The following is an 18,854-nucleotide window of genomic DNA, read 5'->3' on the forward strand; positions in this document are numbered from 1 at the left end:
AAATACTGATGTTTCCACTTGAAAGAAGATGTTGGAAATGACAGACAACACTATTTCTGAACTCTTCATATAGAATAAATTAATTAATCTATTGGACTAACAACCATAATATGTAGTTAATCCTAAGTTACAACTATATTCCACAGCTTTAAAGAAATTTTATCATGGATCATGAAAAAATTCACCTTCCCTTCTGATTATATTTTAGCAAAACGTCTTATTTGGTCACCTTTGAGATCGATGAATGCGATGATGATGAAGGAGCGAAGGAGAGCTGGGAGGGAGAGGGTCAGAAAAAGGGGGAGGAGTAAAAAGAGGAGGGGAAAGAAAGGGGTGCAGCATGGGAGGGGAGGTATGATAGTGAGAGGGGCTGAGACGGTGGCAGAGCGAGCCAGAGGCGGGGAGGAGGAGGAGGAGGAGGAGGCGGCGGCGGAGGAGCAGCTCTCCTCCGGAGTCTCCATCCCAGAGAAGACCCAGAGGAAGAAGAGGGAAGAAGAAGAAGACCAGCCTCTCCTGCGCAACCCAGCAGCTCCTGAAGTTCAAACCAAGACATCCGCTGTGAGGTACATCCGTCTCACCGTCTCCTTTGTGTCCTTTCATCCCTCCTCATCCTCATCAGGACCGGCAGCATTCAGTTACCGGGGAGGAAGAGGGGAGCAGGGAGGTGTGTTAAGTGTGAGATGTATGCAAAGAATCCAGCAGAGTATAAGCTTTATCAGCAGCAGGTTGCTCTGTGTGTGTGTGTGTGTGTGTGTGTGTGTGTGTGTGTGTATATATGTGAGCATAATAGAGTATGATTTCTCCAAATGTCAGCAGTCAGATGCTTTCTCTTTGACATTTCCAGCCCGGTGTCTTCAGACTCATTCTCAGCTCAGCGTGACCTGATGCTGCAAAGGACACGCAAAGAGGCGGTCGCCTCAAAAAACTTGGCGCGTGTTTCTGCTCTGTTCGTTTTTATCCCTCATTAAATGGAGCAGAATGAATCGGGCAAACCTCATTGTGACTCGCTGGACTGTCGAATTCACGCTTGTTGTGACTGAGATTTGAGAGTAAATAGTTTGAAACGTGTTTCTTATCCATTCATTTTTCCTTTGTTTGCCTCAATCTGCTCTTGAATCTTTTACACTAAATCCATTTCAATGTTTTAACATGTTCCTTATTTCAATTGCATTTTCAACAACAGCCATTTTAAACCAGCCACTCCACTATTTTATCCAGCCTGGTTGTCTAACTGAAGTCTCTTTAAGTATCTACCCACCGCTCTCTTCATTAGAGCCATTAAGGGTCGTCTAACGTTATCAGGGCACATCTCGGGGTATTGATCTGCTAACCTGCTCCCGGGGGGGCAATAGCTCAGACAGGCTTCCAGGCTTAATTTTGAACTGTGCTCTTTTAACGTGTGCGGAGCAGAGCAGCTCAGGCAGTGTCTTTGTGCGGATGTCATGATGTCATACTAACTCGACCCGCTGATTCCTGGCTGCGCGCTGGAAAAAAAATGGAACATCAGGGGAGGAGGTGAAGTATCCTCCAAGAACAAAAGAGCGCTGCAGGTGATGATCCTGTGACTGATGGGGGGTAAAGGCTTGTGCATAATGCTGTGATTTGTAATTCTAACTGTGTGGAATTAAAGCAGGAGTTTTCCCCTGGCTTGGTACAAGCGTGACAGTAGTAGTGCTGTGGTTGCATCATATATGATGTCATGCCTTTTTAGGCTGTTTTCACTGGTTTATCAGAGATTTAATGGTGATGATGTTGATCCAGAAGGCGGATTATACCACAAAATAATCAATATTGCAACGTCAATAATATCCGTCACCCCCCTGGGTGACAAAATAATCTTATTTAACAGAGCTTTTAACGTATTTGTTCAATAATTCTGTGGCTTAAAGCGTCTCTATCTTGCAGAGGAAGAAACTCACTATTGATTTTCAGTAGCAGTCGTGTTCTTTGTGTCATTTCACTTCAAACTGCACTCACTGATTCATTTCCACCAGGAAAATTCCAACGATGGTGCGTTTTGCATAATACTTGTTGATAAGTGCGAGACTGTCCCACTACATCCCGACTGAGACGACGCGTAATTGTAATAAGCAGCTCTTCATTTTACAGATTTCTCTCATCATCAACCCCGGTGATTATTAATCACACGTTTGAAGGTTAACACACACACACAGCGGCCTGTATTTTGTATTTATTCACCACCGAGCTGGTTTTCCCGCAGTTTCTTTGATTAAATGATTGCTCTTTTGTAGCCTTGGAAATGTCAAAAGCAATACACTGAAAAATGTGCGAAACAAAAGTGCATCGCTCAAGATGATGCATTCGAGGTGCTTGTTTTTCCTGCAACCCTCGTAAATTCAGCTGCTGTCACAGGAAACTTAAGACAATGGAAAATCCAAACATGTGAGATTTAGTTGCGATCGGTGACTCGTCAGATGAAAAACAGAAAAAAACTAAACTTCTAATCGACGCCTCATTACGGCGTTAGAGCCAATAGCATGGCAGCTGTTCTTGAGGTCAGACTGTACTGTATGTACGCTCCTACACGCATTCATCCAATCATTCGCCCGTGGGCAGCATCTGTGCGTGTGTGTGTGTATGTGTGTGTGTGTGCGTGTGTGGACGTGTATGTGGATGGAGAAGAAAGTATATGGAGATCAATGCAAGCAGCTGTTCTCTCTGCACTTCAAACGCCGCTCTGTTGTTGGCGCATCAACGCTTCGACAGGCCTCGCGCGAGGGGGGGATCAAAGGCTAATGAGACAGCCATCGCACAAACGCACCCGCCAGACCCATGAATATGGATACGGCTTCGAAGGGAGATGGGAGGCAGGGTGTCTTCACCCGATCAACAGCAGCGAGTTAAAGAAGGGTAGAGGGGGGGTGGGAAGGACTTTGCGAGCCAAGATGTGTGGATAGGTTTTCATGTGGGTGTCTTGTTTTTTAAAATTTATGTCTATATTCCACACTGGATACGTTAAGAGTCAACGCCATTGATTGCATGTCTTGGTGGTCTAATAAATCCAGCTGATTAGTAAATATACTGTATATATATATATATATATATATATATATATATATATATGGAGATATTTTTTTAAAGGTCTTGATTGAAGGTTCGAGATGGATTCCTCACTGATAGCATCTGTCGGTTTACTCGTCTCTTCGTTGGCAGGATTACCCAAGAACTGGTTGATGAATTTTTATGAAACCTGGTAAAACGGTTGAGACGGATGCAGAGAAGAAACTGTTAAAATTTGGAGTCACTCCAGTAAAAAGGGTGGGGAATTACCTCCATTGAATTTTGTAAAATATATATATATATATTTTAATTAAAGGAAGGCTGCTGCAAAGGACATGTATGACAGATTTCAAAAAGCCTTAGAAAACAAGTAAAACATGCTTTTTCCTCATGTGTAGATTTCACTACATGACTTATAAGAAGTTGTATATCATCTATCTAAAGCTTTACCTGGAACAATGAGGTCTACATGTGATTTTAAACCCTGTTAATAGTGGCTGACTGTTTGTACTCCTTTGACATCCCAGATCTCCTCTGTGATTCCTCCTCCTACAGCTCATCTGCCCACGGCTGCTTGTGTCCAGCTCTATTCACAGGGGTTCACGGAAGAAAACCAACCCACATGTCATAGGATCAAATTTATTTATTGCCTCCAAGCACTCATATTTATACAGGATGTCAAAGTTTGGTGCATGCTTTCTAGCATATCGTGGATTTGCAACACACGCTGCTAATAATTCTAACTTTATTTTAACGCAGTGACCCTGCGAATCTGAAAACAATTTACTCCATTTGTTTCAGTTTTAGACTTGAAATTAGAAAAGTGTGCAAATTAATGATTTTATGATTTTTTAAAAATCTAATAACGTAAGTAGTTGATTATAAATGGAAATGATCATTTAGTTACAGCTTATAATCGAGGAATAAAGGAGCCTAAATTCACACAAAAGCCCGTCTGCACAATGTAATACTTCTATGCTGGAAAAGAATTTAAATTAGAGTGAAAAATCGACATCTGAACATGCTGCTTTAAAAGAAAACATATTTTCTCTCAAGCCAACCACCCAAGTGAGACAAGCCTCTACAATCTTAATGAAGCCGACTCAATATCTGTCGTCTTCTTCGCGTAGATAACGACAGACGGCGATGTACAACCGCCCGGAGGTGACACGTCCTCCACCAAACAGCCGTTGTTTCTCCCAGTGGACGAAAGGCTGCATGACATGTTAGAATTAGCTCCCCTCTCTTGCATTATCTGTCTAAACATCAACCAGCATCTTCTCCCCCTGCAGCTAAGTTTGTAAAAAACTGAAGAAAAAAAACTAAAACAAGCTTAATGTGACACACTCGATTTTATCAGCGAGTGAAAATAAAGAAGACGATGAAAAGTTTTTCTTGGGCGGGATGTCACTTCAGCCCATTCCTGCTGTCAACAGGCAGCAAATAGACACTGGAGGGGAGGACAAGCCCGGCGACAGGCAGGCAGGCGGGGAGAGGGAGACGGATGCTGCAGGAAGGCCGTCTGCAGAGCGTGGGCGCGCTGCCTCGATCTTGACTCGGGCTCATAAATCAAGCCTCCCCCTGCGGGACCCATCTTCCATTCTCAGACCTTCAGCAGCTTGTTCTCCAGCCTGTGACGAGAGGAGCTGTTGTCATAGGGAGCGATCGATCGTACGGGATGAGTTTGTCAGACCGGGGGATTTCACCCATCTGACTGGGGTCACTGAAGTGTCCCCGTCTTGTCTCGGGTGTCTGTCTGCGGGCTGCGTGTTCCATCAGATGCCAAGTCACCGCCGGCTGTCCCCAGCTTGCACCTCGCAGTTGTTTCCTGACGTGAAATCTCTGGTAAAGAGAAGTTTAGCTGATGTAGGATCAGTTTAATGACTGGTCGAGCCGCGAACCGACTGGTGTTGGCTTCAGGGCCTTTGTCCAGCGACTGCTGGGGTTGGATCCAGATTGCTTGCTCCAATGGGAATGCAATGGTTCAGAAATATTTTAAAGATTAATTGGATAATTTGAGAAAAAAAGGGAAATAGACACTTCTCTCATGATATCACAGCTAGCAGTGGGTTAGCATCACTAATTGGCAAAAAAACAAAACAAAAACTTTTTAACACATTATTTGTTATTTGAGCCTCTTTTTGGTTTTCTTATTGTAATGTGTCAGATAAATTTAGCCGATTTTTTTTCTAATGTTTTATGCTAAGCTAAGATAGCATAAAAGATATATTTTTTAGATTTATGCTTGTAAATAATGCAGAAAAAAAAATTAATACCAAAAAAAAGGACTTGTAGATTTGTTCCCACAAGTTTCTGGATGGGAAATTAGATTTAAATCCAATCAAATGCAAATGTAATTTCTGGATAGTGGCTCTAAAAGGAAAAAAAAAAAAAAAAAGTTTAACCCCGCTCCATAATGAATTTCAAATCACATTCTCACCAAAGACTTAAAACCGAGCTAAATTATTCAGCCTTTCGCGCCCCACCCTCTAAAAGCCAATTAAGTGAAGGTTTCATGGAAATCAGGGACAGAATTTGATCTCTTGGTGACATTTTAAATTCAGTCGGGTATTAATTACACAAATTTGATGCTCCTTCCAGGTATAAAATTTAAAAGTTAAATCCACAATTATGCGATTTTAATTTTCTATTTATATCTAACCCCTTAAGGTTATTTCACCAATGAACAAATTTACATTCTAATCTCTTTTTTAAAGCACTTCTATTTATTTTGTGAAGGATTTTTTTTTATTGGTCTAAAAGTTCTTTTCTGTAATATTTTACATCATAAAATCCAACAATTTTTAAAGCAAACTTTAAAGTAAGTTTGACTTAATGTCACGTTGTGAAACAATCTTCTTTCATCGCAGAGAAATGGGAGAGTAAAAAAAAAAAAACTAAAGGAAAGAACACTGAGAATGAAATCAAATTTGCCATTCTCTGAAGTGGTATGTAAATGAAAATGTATTGAAAATGATAATAGCGGTAACATTTTGCCACCGTGTCACCAGTGCCTCCAATTTTTTTTGGTCTTCAGGCGGTTTCAGAGCATTACTTCATCTTGTTTCCTCACCCTGAAAGCCTCGTTTGTGAAACTCCACCACATGAGCCCTCCCACTCAACTTCCCTGCCTGCTGAGAGCACTTGAAAGCAATTTACTTTTAATCAAGTTCACTATAAAGGCCCCTCTGATGCCAACCATAGCAACACTACCATTTTGTTTCTTCAGCTCTGTCTCTCCCTGCTTTATATTGATTTCATCATGAGCGATATGAAATACTGTTTACTGACATAATGAGAATTGTTTTTGAGTTTATTACTCTTTCAGGTACAGATGCAACTGTAGGTGCGCTCTAAAGTGGAGGCCTAATTTTTTTTAGATATCTACCTCTGGGTAACAAATCTTTCCTTAAACGAACCGGTGAAAAGGAGCTTTAGCTCACGGCAGGTCCTCACCTTTGATTCGACCGACGTTTTCTACGCTCCTTGAACTCTGTTTCCAAGGAAAAAAAAAGATTGAGCAACAAAAAAAAGTTGAGATTCAACAAAGAATAAGGTCAAAACAGCACACCGATGTAACCAATCACAGCTCTGCCCTCAAAAGAGGCGTGATCAGAATTGTTCATTTTCAAATCAATTCATCGCTGCTGCTTCAACGATTATTGTCACTAATTCCAACAGCTTCCTGTCTCGTATAGACGGGTGTAGGTCAGAGGCTCCAAATGTCAGAGGTCAGCCCTTCTAAAGATGTATCTGATGAGATTTTTTAAAAATCTTTATTAAATAATTTATTTACAGTAATTCTTAACCATGTCCTTATCAGCAGGGTGAGGCGTTTAGGGGTTTTTTTGGGGGTGGTGGGGGCTCTGTTGACTCACTATGAGCTCATCTTCTGCCAACGCTGATGTCCTCAGGCGGATAAGTTTCTGTTGTGTCACAGCAGTGAAGGACGTCTTTTATTTTATGGCCACTTAGTAGTCGCTGACCTTGAGATCGATGCAGATGTGAATGTTTCCCAGCTGCATTGTTAATTCAGGAAGTGTTTAACCAAGAGCACCTTGTTTGACGGCGCAGACACGCGGCGTCACTGAAGCGATGCTTCCGGCAGATGCCGCTGAACGTTCCATTAGTTTTGAATGTTGAAAAAAAACAGAATGTGTGTCAAAAATTTGTTTTTACTAAGAATTAGAAAGCCATGATCAACCATCAAGGCACCGACACCACTGAGATGGTGCATTCAGGGTCCTAGCAATGAGAAAGATTAAAGCAGTAGCCCAGATTTTCAATATTTCCATCCGAAAACGCCCACCGTTCCTCACAGGTTTAGAGTCAATTAAATCCAAGTGGCACAAGACAGAAGAAATAAATAAATAGGTCAAAAAAGTGCGAAAACAATTCCTGAATTTGTCGAGATTGCCTCCACAATCCTTCCTCCACGGTATCAGCACTTCCACCATTAATAGAAGTGTGTTTAGTCTGAAAGACTAAACATATTGAGTCTTAAAGTTTCTATTGTGGCTCCCACAATGCAATCAGATTGGTTTCTCATTACAAGATGTAAAGAAATGGAACCTTTTTAGCTGTTTTTGTACACTGTAACTGAAGCCGAGCACAAACTCTGCTCAGACACGTCACTGCTGTTCGGTCAAGCTCTCCAGATTGTTTCCTGCAAAAAAAAAAAGGAAACCAAGATTGAATGGAAACTGCAACCTGGAAAGGATTTCCGCCTCTGGGCTGAAACATATTTTCATTTAGTTTGGCTGGAATGAGAATATTCCTGCCATACTGAACTTCTTGTTGCTCCCTTCTGTCTGCAGGTCAGGTGAAAGCGATGTGCGACGATGGCGGCCATTAAGACCGGAGACAGAGGTGAGCCTCACTATCCTCCTGTCAAAGATTAATAGCAGAGATCCTTGAGATGATGGATGGTGGTCTAAAGTGTGGATCGGGCCATTATGAGCTCGAGCACTTGACGGGTTGCCGGTGACGAGACGAGCGATCCCTCAGTGTGTTTGTGCCGTTTTACGACAGGGGGGTTTCAAGGATTCACTTCAAGAACAGCAGAAAAAAACAGGAAATATAAAAGTTGGAAACCTTAGAGTTACAGCATGGGATGGGGCGTTTGTGTCTGAAGCCTCCTGGGTATTGTAGTCCATATGAATTCTGGTAGCGGAAGCTATTTTCTTTTAATTTATCTGCATTCACGTATTAAATACCTGTTTCTTGAGGTGTCACCTGAAACTAAAACAGCTCATCTGAAGTTATTAATCACTATAAATAACGACTGATGCGCGACACAGGAAGCCTCGATCTAGATGTTTGTCATCCAGACTCACAAAGATTGGCTGTCGCTCCTAGAGGCTAAAATCATTGTCGGATGTTAGCCGATGTCTTCCAGGGTTGTTTACCTGCTTTATTGTCCATCTTTTATTTAGGATCCCCATTAATTATTACTGTTATAAGACCTGTTCCTCTTGGGGTCCTGATAACCGAACAAGACATTCAAACACGAGTGTAAAGAATTCTACGAGTGAAGAGAAACACACTTCTATCACATCTGTGTGCAAAGCTAACAGTTAATGGGGAAAGACGAGGGTTAATGGGAACAGCAGGACTCTGATTGCTCTTCTTAACTGGTTTTTAGGAGCGATCTCATTGGTGGTTCTGGTTGCATGCAGAGGCAGGTTGTCCTGGTTTCACGGCAGCCAAAGCAGAGTCTTTTTGATAAAGAGGTCAGTCGATAAAAAGCTGCGAGCACAATCTGATTTCACGCTGCACACTGTGGGTGTACATCTCAGCCCAACAGCATTACACAGTAAACTTGGCTACTGTGCAGAGGAGTTGGGGTTGAACAGTCTGTCACAGCTCACTGTGAGAGGAAGAAAGTTGAGGCGATGCAAGAAAAAGTAAGTTTACTCATTGCAGACGTGCATTTTTTAATTAATTTGATTTTTAACATGTTGCATTTAGGAGAACGCTTCAAATGAGGGGTGTAAAGGTATGCTAGTGTGGCTATGCTAAGACATTAATACAAATGTATTTTTAATAAGGTAAGAAAATGGGTTTGATTCCAATCACGACTTCAACCTTAATGCATGTGCTTTTCATTCTACGTTTAAAAATATAAAACCGCAGCTCGTGTGGATTCTGAAAAACAAAATATGAAACTCCAAAGACAGACCATCAATCCTCCAAAAATCGTAATCCTGGCCCAGAACATTGCTGCTCTTTCTATGAATTTTCAAGTGGCTCACTTGTCACCTCCTTCTTCCACTTCCCTGATCCCCAAGAGGAAAACCTGTGGCGCCCATAACTGAAGCCACGCTGTCGGATTTCCACGCTGAAGCAAAAGTAGAAGCCAAAAAAAAAAAAAAAAAGATTTCTGGCCTCCGGAGACTCGCATCGGAAAATTAATACGGCTACAGAATCAACTGAGCAATATTGTGTCTTTTATACAAACCGCAATAAAATGGAAAAAACCTTGACTTGTTCAAACGCGCCAAATGGAATTTCTTTGTAAATTAAAACACATGAGTGCTTGTCTCGCATAAATAGCGCTGGAATAAAAATGGAAACAAGTTCACAGAAGATGATTAAAGCTGCAGATGCAATCCGAGCTATGTATAATCTACTAATGAGGATTTAATTGAACTATTGTCGTGTAGATCAAAAGTGGAAATTACAACCAACTGCATAATTGCTCTTCATGATATTTCAGGAGGAACTACCTTATACTAGTTGAGGGGGAAAAAAAGAGTAGTTTCACCAATAAAAATGACAAATTAATCTTAAATCCTGCTTCCTGTTGTCAAAAACCCCCCAAATGGTACTTCCTGTATCTGTTAAACCCAAGTTAATGCAAAGTCCCGGTCACTTCCTGTGTGAATGCATCCCATGTTATAGAGGTCTGGTGAGTGTTCCTGGGCTATCTGCCCATTGCTAGTAAACAATGCTGCTGCTGCAAACTAATATTTGCATTACAGGGCAGAGTGTTTTGTCACCATTTTAATGATGGCGCCCTCGCTCAGCTCAGGTTGCGAGGCGTCGGCGCCGACCCTCGCGGGCCGAGTTCCGGTGACACCTTCCAATCTGTGTTAATGAGATGACTCCACTCTGTCTGTGGGTCACGGTGATATTTACGGAGACCGTTGTAGCGGCAGAGATCCACGCCTCCCCGCGGCGCTCCCCTCAACTCATTTGCATAGCTTTCAGACTCTTTCTCGCTCTGCGGTCTTTCGCCGCTCTCGCCCAGTGATCGACAGGCTCCCTCGCACTTCCCTTCAGTTTGTGTCGCACATGTTAATTAAAGCCTCTAATTAGCTTTCCCCACTAAAAGGCCGCATTAAATCAGAGTTTGAATGGCAAATAATTCCCCGCCATTAGCATAATTGTGTTTTTGAAGTGTAGAGATGCAGGCATTAGGGATGCTAGCACGCATTTTTGTTTCAGTGATTTGTTGTATTTGGGGCTCAGCGCCCCGAGGGGACACAGGAGGTTGGCGATGTGTGTTTAGATGCCCCGGGACCCAACAGGGGCCACACACTAATGAGGCCTGCTCCCCTCTGATGGAGCAGATACAGGAACAACAAACCTGTGATGTGGGTCCCTCATGTGGTCCACGGGGGCCTGCAGAGCGGAACAGGAACACCGGTGGAACGCGCCAGAGCGGGGCGGGTGATGACTATCACCAGTTCACCTGTTTGTTTGGTTGTTTTCTACCCACATTGGGTTTCAGACCAAGAAAATAAGGGAAAAGATTCTGAATAGTCAACAGCATTAGTGTGGTTTAATGATAATTGTGCATATTTTCACATTAAATTGTGAGAAAATGACTTTTATTCTCACAGTAAATTATTCAAACATTTTTTAATTAAACTATTGGTGAACATAAAAAAATCTTCCGTTCTGGCTTGATTTGACTTTATTAGACCCAAAAAATTAGTAGCACCTTCCTGTTGATGACCGTAACATGAATATGTTTATGAATTTGGACTTGGATATAATGAATGCATACCTACGTCACTAGTATGAAATAGTTCTTACGGCATATTTGCCAAAGGAAAGAAAAGAGTTCATGCAGGTGAAAGCAGATTGGGATTCATCTGTATTCAGTCGACTAGGGTTTCTTCTTTTTACGACTTACACGGGGCATGCCAAATCCGTTTTAAAAACGTCCCCCAGGAGGGGCTTTAAACCGCCAGCAATAAAACAACAAGAAAATATATAGTATTATTACCAATGCCGGGATGGGGAGCGCATCGAGGTTTAGCTTGTAAATTTAAGGTTCCAAACTAGAAAGAGATTAAAAAAGAAGCGGAGAGGAGATCTTTAACATGGCAGCACTGACAAAGATAAAGAGGTGTGAGAGTTAATTCCACCCTGAATAATCATAAACACGTCCATCAGTTGGGGTTATTTTACGACCCCTCGCAGGTGTTGGCGAGAGCACAGATCCCCCACACCTCCAGTTGTGTCCTCTTTTATGCAGCGTCTCCTTCCGGGATGTGCTGCAGTGATTAGTGCTGTGGACATCAGCGGCTATCTGACGCGACTGAAGCTGTCACCATCCTGTGAATCCTGCCTCGGGGCAGACATGATGTACTTTCAAGAGCTTCCTCTGGGCCAAGTTACTCAGGGAACTACAGTGGCAAAAATTATTCAGGGTCACCGGCGGCGGTGGAAACGGTGACAGTTTGGGGTTTGTGTGATAGCTGCGAGTGTCATGTGTGTTATTATTGAAACAGCCCAATGTGCAATGCAGCACATTGGCGCTCCAGTCTTGACTTCAGCTCCAGGCATGAAAACCCATTAAGATGCATTGGAGGAAACGACGCGGTTGTAGCGGGAAGAAATGATGTAAGGAGGACGAGGCTGCAGACGGAATTATCACCACTTCTATAGGAATCTACATGCTTTTAATTTGATTAATTCTAATTAAATCATTTTTTCTGTGTGTGTGTGTGTGTGTGTGTGTGTGTGTGTGTGTGTGTGCGTCAGCAGTCAAATCAATTCCATTTACTTTAAAAGACTACAGTTGATTAGCCTACATACAAGCACACACAGCCATGTTCCTGAGGTGACAGATTTTAATTACATCGAATGATTATTTTATTTATTTTTTTGAATGTCACAAAAGCATCCAGTGCTGTAAAGGATGTTTTTTTTTTTACGCATGAGGGGAAAAACAAGACCAAAAAAAGAAAAATTGAAAAATACGAGGAAGCAAGCGAGGGGGAGGATGGAGAAGAATGGACAGGAGACAGAAAGAGGAAGAAATATTTAGACTGCAAGCAGTGCCAGACTGTGTGTGGAAGTCTAGCATTCATTATCACTGGTGCTGGTAGTCAGAGCGCGGCAGGAGATCTCAGCCAGTCAGCAGAGAAACCAGGAGTCGTGCCAGAGGCTTGATTTATACAACAAATAGACACTTCACCGTATGTGACCTGGACAGGACTTTCTTTGGGTTGTAAAAGTTGGGGAAGTTTATGTCTCAGCCGATGCCAGAAAGGAAGTCTTCCTGCGGCGTTGAACCGTGATGGTTGGCATCCACCCCCCCTTCTCCCTTCGCACGCCGGCTACGCCTCTGGCATCCGCAGCCGATCGGAGGCCCGACTTCACGCCGTCCGCAGGTGTCGAGAAAATGGGCCACGGCTCAAGTCGTAATGAGACGCGCGAGTCTGACATATTTACGGGGAGGACGAGGAAGCTGCTCGGCGCGGCGCGAAGCCAAAGATCACCGCCAGTTCATCTAAATAATTGCTTTTATAAACAGTCATACTGTTATTAAAGACACAACAGCAGCATGCAGCTGGCGAAGCACATGCCGTGTAATTACAGTATTCCTGGTTTCAACGCAGCCCCCACCCCCCCCTCTCATTATGTCTCTCCAATTCAAATTCAAATTTGCTTTTTTGGCCTCAAGATTTATGTAAATACAGCATTGCTAAAAGCAGGTTTTGCAACACTAAAAATGGAAGTATTATAATTTATAACAGAAACAACAACCGAAGCCTTGAGTCATCCTGCTGTTAGAATTAAAGCTTCGCAGGAAGTTGACGCATAATTTCTGCAATGACATTAAATGCAAAATGATTTACAGCTCTTTCCGCACTATAAGGCGCGCCTAAAAGTCTTTAATTTTTGCAAAAACTGACTGCGCCTTATTAATCCAGCGCGCCTTATAATCCAGTTTTGAAATATGCCATTCGTTGAATGTGCGCCTTATGGTGTAGAAAATACTGTAAAGGTTTCATTCAGATGAATTATTTGCAAACTAGATGAGGTTTAAGTTGATTACTACTTATAGAACAGACATTCAACCCGATTTAACATCGCAATTGAAGACAATGCAGCCGTTTTCGCTAAGTGACATTGATACTGATACTGATGTGACATCACGCTGTGACACACACACACACACACAGGTGAAATTGTTTCCTTCAGTGTAAACAAACAAATGCATCATGTAGAAGTGTCTCGGCGAGAAGCGCTGCAGTCACAGCTCAGTGTTTCTACATTACACAATTAGACTTTAAATGAACCGTGAGGTGTTTACAGGTGTGTTTATTAGCCTGGGAATGACTCAGCCCGCCATCAACTTATTTATTCTGTGCTATTAACTCCATATTGAACTCAATAAGTCCTAAAAGTTGAGAGAGAGAAAGACGATGTGAGCGTTTGAACGTAAACCGTGTGCGTTCACCTTTAAGGAAACCAGCCGTAGTGAGATGACAGGAGCGTGACTAAAGTGATATTTTCATTTAAAAAAAAAGAAATCTTGTGCCTCATTTAAGATATGGAGAGGGAGGGGAATGAGCTCCAGATATCACGGCACAAATATGTCGTCTACACACACACACACACACACACACACATCCTGTGCAGGCCTGATTGAGTGTAAGTGTCTGCGTTGGCGGTCAAGGTCAGCTGATAATGGGAGAGACTGAGGACAGGGTGAGGCAGCAGGGGGGTCGGCAGCAGTCTCAGGTAATGAGATTTACGACCCTGAGCTCTCACTGCCCCCCACCCATCCCAACCCCCCCCTCCCCTCCCCTCGCCTAACATGATTTATAGATCTAATAGACGTCAGCGCTCCCGCCTTAGATAGAGGCTTCGCATTATCACTGAGGGAAAAGGCATCCGTTCAACAGGGCGAGAATACAGAGACAACTCTAGCAGGGTGTGTGCGTGTGTGTGTGTGTGTGTGTGTGTGTGTGTGTGTGTGTGTGTGTGTGTGTGTGTGCGCGCGCTTCAATGCATGCCACAAACACACAACTGTCTGAACGTGTTGCATTGTTCAGATTCTTTTCAGTATTCTGCAGTATAAACGCAAACTTACAGTCAAACTAATCAATATTGCTTTAATATTTGCAATCAAATCATTCAAATTAGGATAACGAAAGGGAAAGTGTAGAATGATGCACCACAGAGGATTTCCGTGGGGGCCCCCCACAGCCCCACGGGCCTCAGCGCGCCACATTAGTCTAACAACCTGCTCTTTTATTGTTTTGGCGTTCCCTCATCCGTCTTGTCGATGTCATTTCCAGCAAAAAAAAAGCCTGAATAAGCAGACTGTGCACCGGCAGCACAGCCGCGAGCAGCAGACATACAAAGTCAAGAACAAGCAGCTAAAGAGAAAGACATTTCAATCAGAAGTCTGCAGAAAGAGAGAGAATTTCAGACTTGCATTCATCAAGTTGTCGAGCGTACGACTCCGTCTGAAAGGAAAGTTTCTAGCAAGTTAAAGGCGGCTTTATAGATCCATCAAAAGTTGTGTTTGAGTTTGTGTTACAAGATAAAAATGACTCTAGTCCTGCTTTCAGAGATTAAATTAATGACCACAATATTGGTGATTACAGTTTTACATAAATACTATCAGGGTGTTTGTTAAGAATGTGCAGAGAAAAAAAAAACCCAACTGTAGACACCAAGTCAATAAAAAGCTGGTCTGGTAATCAGGTTTTTTTAAATTAGTGGTTACTTTTAATTATGTTTAATCCTTATTTAAAGTAGTTTGAATGTGATCTGGATCATTTTTTGATGGAAAGAAATTCAGCATTTGAGTTGAAACATGGAAGAAAACTAAATCCTTGGTATCGGAACGGCTCAAAACGTGTGTGATTTCAAATATACACATTTTCAGTTATTCAAATCAAATATAAGAATGGGACTTAATACATTTTTTTGGAGTTTATTCCATTCTAATAAAGTTCTATCAAGCTGTCAACTTAAATTACTTCATATTTAAAAGAAGATGAGAAGCTAAAGTGAGCCTAACCAAAGCTAGATAAGATTAGTAAATTATAGTTAGATTTGTGATGCACAACTTTGGCGCCCCTGGTGGTCGCGACACCCACATTATGCCTTTTTATAGTAATATCTGTCTCCTAAATGTAATAAAAAGGAGGGTAAGCGATTGCATTCCAATCCAAAAAGTCTGACTGAAAACGGATTGCAGGAATTAAACAAGCATAGAGGGCAATTAGCTGCTGGAGTAATGGGATTACTCCCACACGCCACCCTCCGCGCCGTTCTGCTCATTGTTCTAACGCGCCAAACAAAATGACATTCAACTGAACCAACGCGAAGACGACGCCATTGTTCTGGGGCGCCGCTCGAGGCGCGGCGTAGAGGGAAGCCTCCCGACCTCGCCGCTCATTACCGGTACAACCTCCAGTCGCGCCGAGGAAACATCCAATGTCTGTTCAGTTCTGTTTACTGACGCGCCTGCAAAAAAAAAAAAAAGAACAACAACAATATGGTTGCCAGCCAGATTGCCTCCCAATAGATGCAGCGCTAATATTTACACTAGGCCTGCTGTACGTGTTCGAAAAGACGCTAGATTGGATTTCGAGCACACGCTTACACACATAAACACACACAAACGTCTGCGTTGGTTGTTTGTTCCCATGCAGCCTCGCATCTGAGTGTATTTTGAGAATTAAACCAATAAGCCCCCCATGCTAAGCCCAGCCTAGCAGTTATTGATGTGCAGCCGCTTTTATTGTCTAGAGTTTATTGTGCTCATATTCACTGTATCCGTCTTTGTGCCGACACACAGTTTCTTTAAACAGACTGACACCGAGGGGCTCGGAGACACCAGAGCAGCTGTGGAATTAGAGCCAGAATGTGCTTGCAGTTATTCCATTAATGCTCTCATGTCTGGGGTTTTGTTTTGTTTTGTTTTTTGCACATATTCTTCAATTAAGTTGCACAGTAACGTTTCGCTGTACGGGGACGAACACGAACAAGGACACACGGTTGATATTTGCAGACTGAAAAGCATTGTCATGAGACATTGTAGTGAGTTTCTGCCCAGAGTTTCAAGGTAAAAAGGAAGCTGACAACAGTCTGAAGGACGTCTGTTCAATCGCCTTGTCCAACACCGGCACACATCTTACCTCTCTTAGAAGTCTTATATTGGTTTTCTACATCTATAAAAAAAAGTACTTTACTTTTCTTTACTTATGCAATGAGAAAATCCCAAACTGTCAAATTCCTCAGAGAAATAAACTCTATTTCCAGCGTCAAGCAGCATTTTCAGCAACAAAGGGGAACTTTAATTAGCATTTTCTTACAACAAAAAGCATTGGACGGGACCGTATTGTGCGACAAATATGTCAGGTTCATGTTATAATCACACATAAGAGACATTTAAACAGCTATTCTATTTCATTGCAAACTGCACCCAAACGTTCCCCAACCTCCAATCTAAACTCCAACAAGGTGGATGCACCAAAAAAAGACGTGCGGATGTAGATTTTCACACACGTAAACCTTTCTAAGAGAATCGTTTTGATGCTATTCGTCCTTCATTTGACAGATTCCAACAAAAGGGAGGGGAAAAAAGTTCTTGACTTCTGTTGCGAAGGCGTTCCGATAGGAGACGCCTCTGTAATCTGAGTCATCTGATGGCGCTTCGCCCCTCGTGCCTCTGAAATCATATCTGTCCCATCTCAATTTATCTCATCGCGCCCAGTGTCTCTGCGCGTCGGCGCTCCAGCCCACGGGGACGTTTGTCACTTTGATAACAGGTGGGATAAGAAGCGCTACCAAACAGCTAAACCAGAAAGTTTCTTTTTTTTTTTAAATAGAGGAAAAAAGAAATGAAACAAAGCAATGCTTCATGTCTTCTGAGGTTTAAATAAAAATGTAATTTCAAACAGGCACGGGTAACACAGCCGGAGCAGGTTTGGATGCGGTTATTAATTTTATGTTTATTTGTGTATTTGTCAACTCTTTTCCTCCCGAGGTGGCGTTTCTTGGGCGTGAGGACAATAAATAGCGATGTTAACGTGCGTCTCAGTCGGATTCTCTGTGGTGTCTCAAATGCTTGATTAGCACAGAACTAAAGGGGCGTTCTTTGTCCTCTTTTGTTTATGCCTGTCTGAAAAACAAAAGTATAAATGTCTGGAGGTTAGAAAAAATAAAAAACAGGCCACATGTCTAGTTTGGTTGAGAATGCAGTGCAATATTGTTGTCTGCCTCTTCTGATCTTGTGGATCAGTTTGTACTTGTCTTACATCGAAGCTGGTATTGATTTTCCTCCAGTCTACATCTTGTGACGGCCTCGAAACATCGACTAAAGACAACCAGATTAATGGATGCTGGATAGAAACCACATCCAGCCACCTTTGGCTATATTCAAACAAGTGCAGCTGCAGCACTTCAATGCTAAAACATCACAGCTTTGTTTCCACACAGACGAGTCCTGGTGTTGCCAGGCAGAGCTTAAAATGGCTGCGGAAAGTCAGGAAACTGGAGCTGAACCAAGCTCAGCAGACGGCGGACGGGCTTGCGGTTGGATGGCTGGGTTCGAAAGCAGCAGCTTGTTAGGGTGGAAATGGATTAGCGGGATGCACAATGGGAGTCTTAGGCGAGACTGCGGCGTTGCGTTTAAGCCCTGCCTACGTTGCCCCGGCTGCTGGAAGCGTTTCTGCCCAGCGGTGCATGCAGCGGCCAACTCTCACACACAAGGTTTTTCTAATTGCCACGGTTTCTTTCTCTGCTCGCATTGACAGCCTCGATTCAGCATCCATCAAAACCGTGAATTAACCTGCGGCACAATTGTTCTGTTTGTCACAGGCGGATGGAAGTGGAATAGTGTTAATTCTGAGAAAGACGTAGTGAGATTGGAGGGATTCTGCACGGCGAGCGCGTTTCCATCAATGAACCAACTGATGTTGGCTTGAACACGCGTTTAACGACATTTAAAGGTGATTTATTTTATCCATGCTATAAGGAGTATAGTTCCAGAATTCAGTATTGCCATGTTAACTTGAAACGCATGTTAGCATTTAGCTCAATGTGCCGATTCAATGCACAACTTTTCAACTCTTCCTTACTTTTTGTCACACAGGAAGTGACATCATATTAGTAAAAAAAAGGTGCGTTTGAGTTTTAGATATTTTTTTACATTACTTTAAAAGAGATTTACAACATTGAAAAAAAAAACTTTCAGCAGAGAATCTGGATGAAATTTGGCGGGAAAAAGGGGAAGATGGGGCCATGTGATCAGGCCTTCATAAAAGCTTTGAAGATGTTTTCTACATTGATGAATCTACAACAGAGGATAAATCTGCTAAATGATCAAACTATCAGTGATTGATCCGGGAAAAAAAAAAAAATTTGTGTATCCAAAGTCTGAAAACACTTTCATAAATCTTTTCAATGGAAAATATTGAATTGGTATTCATCCACCGATGAAAATAGTCCCCAAACAAAAACATAATTTTGACCAGTGTGAGTAATGTTCTCTAAAAAGGGATATATTTGACATCCGTTGTTTAAATACGTCATCGGGAGGGATTAATAATCTTTTGCCTGAGTCAGAA

General features: G+C 42.4%; 1 long non-coding RNA gene across 1 annotated transcript in view; it reads left to right on the top strand.

Moving 5' to 3' along the window:
* The first annotated feature begins 437 nt into the window (after positions 1-437).
* Positions 438-18,854, top strand: part of LOC137589439 (uncharacterized) — a 37,472-nt gene continuing 19,055 nt past the window's right edge. The window contains exons 1-2 of the long non-coding RNA XR_011034175.1: positions 438-563; positions 7,839-7,890. This is a non-coding gene — a long non-coding RNA (uncharacterized lncRNA). The remainder of the gene's footprint in view (positions 564-7,838; positions 7,891-18,854) is intronic.

This window comes from Antennarius striatus, chromosome 22, assembly GCF_040054535.1.
Source record: "Antennarius striatus isolate MH-2024 chromosome 22, ASM4005453v1, whole genome shotgun sequence".
In the NCBI taxonomy this organism is placed as follows: Eukaryota; Metazoa; Chordata; class Actinopteri; order Lophiiformes; family Antennariidae; genus Antennarius; species Antennarius striatus.